An 8,435-nucleotide genomic window follows, 5' to 3' on the forward strand; every position below is an offset into this window, starting at 1 on the left:
ATAAAAACAAGGGAGAAGGAAGAAAAAAGCCTTTTGATGGTATATGAGGAAATTTATCAGGATTCTTTCTCCAACTAGGAGACTAGAAATAACAATTATAACTTGTCCAAGGTACCAATCAACAAACAAATACAAGGAAGATTCAGCCGCATTATTAGAGCACAAGAGCCAGACAGTGTCTGTCAAAAAGAAATGCCTCAGAACTTGATGGGATTTGTGGTCTGACATCATTTCTGGGCCCAGACTGTCAAGTTACAAAGTAAAATCAATAAATAAAGGCTTCTTACTCTTCCTGAGATTCAAGGAACATACACAGGGCTTTTCACCTAGCCAGTCATGTAGAGGTGGACTGCCAAAGTTCAAGAGAGATACTTACAGAATCCTTGTCTTTGTTTTGCTGTTAACCCAAATCTGTTTGGGTTCCTTCTTGCTTCCCTTCTACTTTTCAGGGAAATCTATTACTTGAGTATAGTGTGCCACATTGTTTTCTGTTATTCATATTCCATTTTTTTCTTCAGAACTTTTATTCTAATTTTAATTGCTTGTTTTATTTATTGTCTAATTCATTCATTTATTTGATTGCTTGTATTATTTTTTCATTTATTTATTTACTTTCTTCATTATATTTATTTATTTATTTATTTATTTTTGTGCTCATTGTGAAAAACCTACTTGCAGATGTTATGGAATTACTCTTTCCTTCTCATCTGATATTCTGTCCAGCTTCCAGATTTTTAAACAATATTCTTTAGCATCTTCTTTGATTTATTCATCTCTCTAGCTTTAGTTCTTGAACTGATGAGTTATTCTAGAGTCAAACTTTGACCTCCAATATATTTTTGGAAGGGATGCTTGGCTCTGTTTGATCTTGCCCTGGTTTACCTGGATTTCTGCATAAACAACCATTTTCCAAGGTTAGACAAATTCTCTAAGGTTCATAATGCTCAAACTTGAGACCCTGCTATGATATTTCAGGACAGATTGCTAGGTGCTTCAGAGCCTCTGGGTGCCTCAGATATCCCATTAGGAACAACCAGATTGAGTTGATTTCTACAGCTCCCAAAGACTTCCAAGTTCCCTATTTATGAGTTTCCTTCTACTCTAGATATTTCTCATCTTGTAAAATTCTCAGGAGGCTCTCTGCTCTTACTCACCCCAGACCCAGAATCTTTCAGACTTCATTTGTCTGCCCTGCCTTGGGTCATATTGAGATTTTCCTAAGCTTACTTGCTTATACTAGAGCTGGATTTGTTGGTGGTAACCTTTCCTATTGCCAATAGAAAGTTCTGGAGTTCTGGAATGGAATCACTGTAGTTTCTCTCAATTTATTGATGATTATTATATGACAACTGGGCAGTCTGTCTTTGCTCAGACAACCATCTTGACCAGGAGTAAATGGAGATTTTTCTCAATTTCAACACTTTTCCTAGGGTACCATTTTGTCTATATAGATGTCATAGAATTTGTCAAATTGTAGGTGGATTTTGTTAGTTGCTAACACTGAAAAATTCATCACTAGACTTCTATCTAGTGATGAGCCTTTGTCTGAGCCTATTGAAAGAGGAACTTACCAGCTTCATAGTACCTGCCTGATCTTATGTTCAGTTGGCATAGCTTTCAAGAATTCAGGTTCCCATCTATAAACATGGCTATTCACAAAAGAGACTATTGACATGGTCTTGTGGGCAAAGTTGATATTTGTTTAATTTGCACTATTCGATATAATGTCCTTTCTGAATATTTTTTATTTTTATTTTTTAATTTTATTTTTCCACTAAGAACCATTTTTTTTTATTTTTAGGATCTGGATTATTTGAGAGGGATGAAATGAGAAGAATGGGTAACTCCAATACCTGGTTGGCTGTGTTTCACAGACTTGTAGGTAATAGAGAATTCACCCAGGTAGTGTACAATCATCTTGGGCTTGATTTCTACCTGATTGAAGGTCTTGCCATTGCAGATGCCCACCATACTTCCCACCATCTCTGGCAGGATAATCATGTCTCAGAGGAGAGTCTTCACCACCTCCAGCTTCTCCATGGGGAGGTCTTCCTTCTTGGCTTTCCTCAGGGGCTTGAGAGGGAGTGCTGTTTGTGCCTCAGACCCCAGTTGTCTCAGACTCTTGCTCTCCAGCACTTTTACAACTGCATGAGCTGTTCATAAGACATGTCTATCAGCTGATTTAGGTCCATGCCATGGCAGACAGACTTCTGGAAGGTTCACTACTTCTTCTGCTCCACTTCTTCCATCTTGTCTACTGTCAGGAAAAGACCACTCTGTGTCCCTTCTGAATATGAACCCCAACTCACATTTATAAGTTAGAGCCCCATAGGGACCCCAAGTACAAGGTATTCAAGAACCTTATTGCTCAAAAATCCTGTGGGTATGTTTCTTTCAATAGTCAGAAAAAGCTCATATTGAATACATTTACCAAAATGGCACAAGAAAAGTAACAAAACATCTTCTTGATAAGCCTGGGTACATTCTCACAAAATTACACAAAATGGGAAGAATAGACATACACAGAGATCACATATAGAAAGGTATACGTGTAGTTGGAGAGCATACATGTGAGGCTACAGGACCATACAAGAACTTATGCTACTCCTATTGACCTCAATCTCCTAGTCTTTTCTGGTCACTGCTCCCATGTTAATTTGTGAATACTACTCCGGGGTACAACATTCTGTTTGTCCTCTGTCCTCTACTGGCTACTGCTTACTTGTAATCTACACTACCACCAGCTTCAGCTTCTAGTTCCTTCAAACTCCTTTATTAGGCTATTGCTGTTTTGTTTTGTTTTGTTTTTTAGCTAGCTCATTCATATAGAGGAGGAATCCTTACACTAATGCTATAAGGAACCCACATAGCTTTTCTTCTTTCAGTCTTGACTCTGAAGGTTTCTCTAGAATAGGAAATCTTCATCCCCAAGTAGCTCTCTGAAACGAAGAGCAGGATTACTGTGAACAAATGCTTTCAGTCTTTAGAATTTTTCTTCTATTGGAAGAAAAATCTTACATCTGGGTGCAGGATGTCCCATCAGTCAAAGACTTCACCCAAGCTTATACTGAATATGTACTATCCTTCCTAAATTTGCATCTCTATAGGCTAGGCAGTGAACCAAAGACTGGTCATTTGTCTTATAACCATAAATTTCCTGCATTGGCGCCCTTGCCAAGAGTTGAGAAGAGAGTTATTTCTAAAAAAAATTCAGTCTTCACCTTCACCTGCAGAAAGTATAGAAAGAATTTTTCTTTTTTTTAATCCCTTCATTTAGCTTCTTAAAACAGAAGCACATGGCAATGTCTAATAGAGTAAGGGATTAGCCTCAGAGCCCATTTAGGAGAGAAGTCAAAAAATCCATTGCCTGTAGGTGGTATACCCCAAAGTTGACTCTTGATTTTTTACCTAAGGTGATGACTTTGGTTCTTTTCCAAAAGGACATAGCAATCTTATATGCCAGGGTTTCAGTTGTGCTTACAATTGGAGATGGTAGAGAACATGGACATGTTTCAGAGGATATGCTTGTACAGATTCAATCCAAAGGGGTCTGGAAAGTGTTCTGTTCAACAACATTATTGCAAAGACATCACAAGAAGACAATGGGGACTGATTGTACTAGAGGAGTAAGTTATGACTATCAGTTTGTGGAAGTGTATACACCAGGTTTATGTGAGAGAAGTTTTGTTATCACTTATCTTACTATACCATTTCAATAAATGCTCTGATTTTAAGCTAATTGTATACTTTTGCTTGACCACAGAAAATAAGCACATAAATGGGGTTAGCAGTGTGGACCAAAAGTAATTTAAACTTAGGTGGGTCATCCCTTAGGCACCCTGTCAACAAGTACAATTTGGAGGGGAGGTTGGATAACTTTAAAATGGACTCTAGAAATTTTATAGAGTAAAAACAATCTCATCCCAGTTATAATTTGTTGTTGTTCAGTTGTTTTTCAGTCACTTCTGACTTTTTTTTACCTCATTTTAGGGTTTTCTTGGCAAAGATATTAGAGTGGTATGCTATTTCCTTTTGCAACTCATTTTACAGATGAGAAACTAAGGCAAACAGGGTGAAATGACTTACCCAGAGTCACACAGTTATTAAGTGTCTGAGACCAGAATTAAATTTAGGAAGATGAGTCTTCCTGACTTCATGCTCAACATTCTATTCACTGAGCCATTTAGCTTTCCAGAGCTCTAATTAGCTGAGGCAAATGAGGTTTTGCCTTAGCTTGTCATCCCCAAAGGATATACTTCTACTCTCAAAAGATGCCCCTTCTCATCATGGTGCCCACTGTCCAATTTTGGATTATATCACTTAACAATGTAATTGCCCCTGAATTGTGATTCCTAGGTTTCTATCATGGTGCCCCTCTCTCGGTGCATATTTTAACAATTCTTTCCCACCCAACCCCTTCACTTTACATGGGGACAAATACCAGATTCTCTGGGGAATGGGTTGCTTACCTCTTTAGTAAGATGACAGCTGCAAATGGATTATCCTCTTTGCCCCCACTTCCCCACTTCCCCTGCTTTTGCCCCAGGTGAAAGAATTTCTTGTTATGACTCTGCCTCAGTCCAGAGGACATCTGTTACTAAGGGTTTTTTCCTCTGTTTCTCATTTCAAGTCTTTTACAAAATGACAGTAAGTACATGCACATTGAAATTCTTCACAGAAGGATATGAATGTGAGCCTTAATGAATCTTGAGTTGAGATCCACTCTCTTGAACCTATGCATTTTATAGACAGGTCATTTTCCATCACCCATTTATTAACATCACGGCTAAGTGCTTGGCTTTGCTCCAGTGTTTCTAGACTGAAGTACCAAAATATTGGCAAAAATTCTACTTTCTTGCCTTTTATATTTAAAGTTAAGAATTTGATCTGTGCTTTGAATTTTGGCATGTTTTTACCTAACAATATCTGTATATAATATGCTTTTTCAATGGAATTTTTAAAATATTAACTACACATGTATATTATAAAGAAAAAAATTTTGAAAGAAGCACCCTAAATAGAACTTTTTTCCCAAGTTGTCACATAATTTACTTAAATTAACAATGCAAACTTTTCTCACATTTTCTATTTGATGTAATTACACAGGAATGTTAATAAGTGTCTCCTAGGCAACAGCACTATATTTGGTGCTCAGGATTCAAAGATAAAAATGAAACAATTCCGTCTCTCAAGGAGCTTACGTTCTATTGGGGAGAATTACCTGTGGTCTAAAAATGAAGTTCAGTGGAAAAAAAATCATTGGATTTGAAATTAGAGAACCTTTACTGGAATCAAAGTACTGATATTTACTACTTAGGTGAATTTTGACAGATCACTTCACCTTTCTAGGCTTCAGTTACCTTCTTTGTAAAAAATATCATGGATCACGTCTAAGGTCCCTTCTAAGGTCCTTGACTGCCTTTCTTCCAGGTCCATCTCCAGTAATTCTGATTCATATCTGGCTACTGGACCCAGATGGCTCTGAAGGAGAATGTGAGGTTGGTGATTTAGCCCAGCACCCCCTTCACTCAAATCAATTCATGTACTTATCATAGAATCTTGCCAATGTCATGGTCTTCTTTGAGAATGAAGGACAAAAATATCAGCAACATTTATCATTTATATGGTGAATATGTGATAGCAGCTGTTATCATTCTTCTAGCTATAGGATTCTAAAAATAAACTCTGCTAGGTACTTCAATGTTTCAGATAATTGAAATTTAATCTTTTAAGTGTCAAAACTTTTACCTTAACTATATTTGATGAAAATCTCTATAAAATTTATTATGTCCTTCCTTGCAATAATCTTTAAACACTGTACAAAATTTAATTTCTCATTTTCTTAAAATTTTAATAACCTTTTCTTGATTCTCTGAGTCATAATTATGAATATCAATTATCAAATTGTACTATAATGCTAATATTCCCTCAGGAGATAAAAGATTATTTGCCTGGATACTAACTGGTCCCAAATTCTATGGACTCTTTTTGTATTTTTCTTTTGCTAGCTCTTTATAGTTTTTCCATTTTTCTCTATATGGTTGTCAACTTCTGCTTTTACAACAGTCATTATTTGTTAAAAGTCTAAATGAATGAGCAACATGGTGTAGTAAAATAGAACCTGGAGTTAGAATACAAGATGTGTCTGAATCCCAATTCTATGACTTCTTGTGTGATCTTGTTCAAAGAAATTGGTTTCTTTGACTCTTATTTTCTTTTGAAAAAAACAAAGGTGCTGGCCTAGATTATAATCTATTCTACCTTCCCTTCTACCCTGGCTTACCTTACTAACTTATTTCTTCTAACATCTATAGGCCTGGAAAACTAGCACCTTCAATTTGTTAGCATTGAATCTCAGCTAATGGCACCTAGGTTCCAAGTGAAGGCCAGAGTTACCTAACTTTGGAGTAAATAGATTTTGGGGTATCTATTTTGACTGCTCTCTCTACTTATTTCCCAGTTCTTAGATGTTTCAGAAAGTTGAATTTACTCGATAAATACCTGGAGAAATCAAGGGTTTTAGACCTTTAGTTGGGACTCTGAATGCAATTACCAGGAAAAGAATCTCTAGCACTTGACCAAGATGGACCTTCATTACAGTTCATAAGGAAATTTGAGGGTAAGAATGATTGTTCTCTATAATATATTTGGGGAAACTGAGGATAAATATCCTTTCCCCTGATCACATGAAGAATGAACGCCAACATTACAAATGATCTTTAAACTTTAATCTCTCCTACAAAATAATTATAATAGCTAACCTTTACATAGCATTTTAAAGTTTACAAAATATATTTGTTTTCACAATAGAGGTAGGTGCCATTATTATTTTCAATTTACAGAATAGGAAACTGAGGTTGAGAGGTTAAATCATATGCCCACAATTATTAAGTATCCATGATGAGATTTGAACTCAAGTTTTTCTGACTTCAAGATCAGTTTTTGATATATTCTTTGTGCAACCTTACTGCTTCCTAAGCAATCTTCGTGTCCTTTCCTGGTTGAAGATGGCTAGCAGGTTGCTGGTCTCTGTTTTTTGTAAAATAACTCTTCCTAACTGGAGCATAGGTTTCAGATTTTTCTTTAATTTCTTTTGTAGGCAAAATAATAATCCAAATTCTTTTAATCTTTCCCTAAGGGGCAGATTTTCTGAGCCCTTAATTACATTGTGGCTCTCCCCAAGAATTCTTTCAACTTCTTCCTTGACCTTCTTAACATTGGAGTGTCAGATGCGAAAGAAAATGCTCCTTCCAAAATATTCTTTTATTCCCTACCCATGTGTCTGCTTACATTCTCAAAGAACAGCTGGCCCTGGATCTTCAGAAACCACTTTGAAGACATTTGAACTCTGCCTGAGCTTGCCACCAGGCCACCATGCCCCACGAGCCCTGGCCCCTTTCTCCCATTTGCCCTCCTTATTCTGAGTGAGTTCTGATCTCAACCTTCTGTTTCATGAAACTCACATAGCTCTGTACTCAGCCAGCAGGGTTCTGCTTTCAACATACTGCAGATAAGCATAATGCAGGCATAATCTTATTAGAGAGAGAAAAAAATGAGTTATTATAGCAAAGTTGACTGCAGCTTCTTGGAAATGCAGGTGAATGGAAAGAGGGAGTTTTGAAAGCTGCATGCCCACCCACCCACAAACACCCTCTGCAGCATAAAATGGTGGTGGGGGGTTCTTTGTCTGTAGGAGCTATAGGGGTGTGGACAATGACAGCTAGAAGAGTGAGAACACATATAATTGGAATGGTTAACAGACATGAGCTAGCTAAATGAGGTATGTATAGTTTCCCTACAAACTACTGGACTCATAAAATCCAAGACTTTAGAAATGAAAGGAAAAAAACAGAAAATTCAGAAAAGGATTATAATATCAAAGATGTGGTCAACACAGGGTAAAGAAAACCAGGCAAGGTAATAGTATGAACTAGATGTGCATTTGTTGTTTAGTTATTTCAGTCATGGCCAACTCATCATGACCCCCATGGAGTTTTCTTGGCAAAGGTACTGAATTGGTTTGCAATTTCCTTCTCCAAAATATGCATAGTAGTAGCATTTTACCATTCTCATAATTTCCTTTATCTTTTTCTCTTCCTTCTCTTGAAATATGATAGCTCCACAGAGTTCTTCCTATCATTTCCACTTCAGTTTTACATTCATTTATAGATTTATTTCTTTTGTCTCAAAGCATTATAGACTCTAGATTTCGATGACTCCGAGTCAGGCTAGACTTAACCCAAAGGGATACATGGTATTTGCTTAGATATTCTTTCTTTCCTACCTTCCTCCCTCCCTCCCCTCCCTTTCTTCCTTCCTTCCTGCCCTTCTCTTTCTTTTCTTTCTTTCTTTCTTTCTTTCTTTCTTTCTTTCTTTCTTTCTTTCTTTCTTTCTTTCTTCCTTCCTTCCTTCCTTCCTTCCTTCCTTCCTTCCTT

General features: G+C 36.9%; 1 pseudogene; it reads right to left on the minus strand.

Moving 5' to 3' along the window:
• Positions 1-1,809: 1,809 nt before the first annotated feature.
• LOC141494849 (small ribosomal subunit protein uS19 pseudogene) lies at positions 1,810-3,173 on the minus strand (annotated as a pseudogene).
• Between the last annotated feature and the right edge of the window lie 5,262 nt (positions 3,174-8,435).

This window comes from Macrotis lagotis, chromosome 8 (assembly GCF_037893015.1).
Source record: "Macrotis lagotis isolate mMagLag1 chromosome 8, bilby.v1.9.chrom.fasta, whole genome shotgun sequence".
Classification (NCBI taxonomy): Eukaryota; Metazoa; Chordata; class Mammalia; order Peramelemorphia; family Peramelidae; genus Macrotis; species Macrotis lagotis.